General features: G+C 43.8%; 1 non-coding gene across 1 annotated transcript; it reads left to right on the top strand.

Annotated features, from left to right (window-relative positions):
- The first annotated feature begins 580 nt into the window (after positions 1-580).
- On the top strand, positions 581-789 carry LOC120100492 (small nucleolar RNA U3). Its single transcript, XR_005500224.1, has one exon. It is a non-coding gene; the product is annotated as a small nucleolar RNA U3 (small nucleolar RNA).
- The last annotated feature ends 844 nt before the right edge of the window (positions 790-1,633 follow it).

The following is a 1,633-nucleotide window of genomic DNA, read 5'->3' as shown; positions in this document are numbered from 1 at the left end:
TCCTCCCACCACTCTCTAGCCAGTGGCAGAATCCAGCCCAGGGGACAATGACAAGTATACTCCAGAGAGAGAAAAGAAGCCAAGAAGAAGGGAACTAACTGTCTACTACTCTGGCTGTTTGTGTAGGGCTGTGAGTGTCTAATGAGCAAGGCTCAAGCCCACTACACCAATCTTGTTCAGGGCCACTGAGACCTGGCAAGGTCCATTCATCCCTGAAGCCACCATGAGGGACAGTGTTTAAGCTAAAAGAAACATAATCTTAAGACTATGTTCTCAGGAATTGTCTTGGTTAGCGTTTTATTGCTGTGAACAGACACCATGACCAAGGCAAGTCTTGTAAAGGATGATATTTAATTGGGGCTGGCTTACAGGTTCAGAGGTTCAGTTCATTATCACCAAGGCAGCAACGTGGCAGCATCCAGACAGGCACAGCACAGGAGGAGCTGAGAGTTCTGCATCTTCATCTGAAGGCTGCTGGCAGAATACTCCCTTCCAGGCAGCTAAGGTATTAAAGCCCATACCCACAGTGACACACCTACTCCATGGAGGCCACACCTTTAATAGTGCCACTCCCTGGGCCAAGCATATACAAACCATCACAGGGGTCATCTCTATAGTTCATTACTAGAGGAGTTTCTCTGTACAGAGCATCCAAGACCATGAGGCTTCGAGGCACAGTTCCCTCCTGTGTGAAGCTGGCTGTAGATGCTGCTTCCCGACCTTTGCCATTGATGATCCATCTTGTCTTTCTTTGAGAGAGTGAGAGGTGGGGAAGGCAGTCTGAGTGGATTTTGGTCCATCTTTTATGGTTACCAGAGCTAGGTAGTTTTAAGTTTTACTCACAGTCCCCAGAACATAACTGTAGTCATTTAGTGTTTTGCTTTGTGGATGTTGTTGGAGGAAGAGGGGAGATGTGATTGTTTGTTTTCATTTCTTTAAGGGTTTCGAAAGTTATCTGTAGGTTTGTTTTTTTTTTTTTAATACTAGAAGTTTTATTTGTGAATTTTGGAACAAAATTTTGTGGTTAGTATAAAGATTTGTTCTTATCTGAAGGAAAAAGAATATTTTTTATTACTTGTTTCATTATTATTATTGCTAGTTATTATTATTATGAGCATGTTGCCTGCATTCATGTTTGTGTATCATGAGCATACCAGCTGTCTGTGGGGTCCAGAAGAGGGCATCAGATCTCTGGAACTGGACCCACAGATGGTTGTGAGCAGTCCTATGGATTGCTGGGAATTGAACCTGAGTATTCTGCAAAAGCAGCAAGCACTCTTTTTTTTTTTTTTTTTTTGTTCTTTTTTTTCGGAGCTGGGGATCGAACCCAGGGCCTTGCGCTTCCTAGGCAAGCGCTCTACCACTGAGCTAAATCCCCAACCCAGCAGCAAGCACTCTTAACCTTTGAGCTCCTCTCCAGCCCCAGAAACATCGTCTTTAAACGGACTCCATTGAATAGCACTAGATTCTAAATGGCATGTGTGTAATTCTCAGTGTTTCTGCTGTTTCCTTGGGAAAGGGTTTTAGTTTCCTTGAGAATAGTGGAGGGGGCTATTAATTGGTGTATAGTGAAAAGGAGACTACATCCAGGCCTCCACTTGCTCAAATCACAGAGGGAAAGAAGATGCCTACA

This window comes from Rattus norvegicus, chromosome 1 (assembly GCF_036323735.1).
Source record: "Rattus norvegicus strain BN/NHsdMcwi chromosome 1, GRCr8, whole genome shotgun sequence".
Lineage (NCBI taxonomy): Eukaryota > Metazoa > Chordata > Mammalia > Rodentia > Muridae > Rattus > Rattus norvegicus.
Note: the sequence above shows the minus strand (reverse complement) of the source record. Positions and strands in the feature narration are given on the sequence as shown.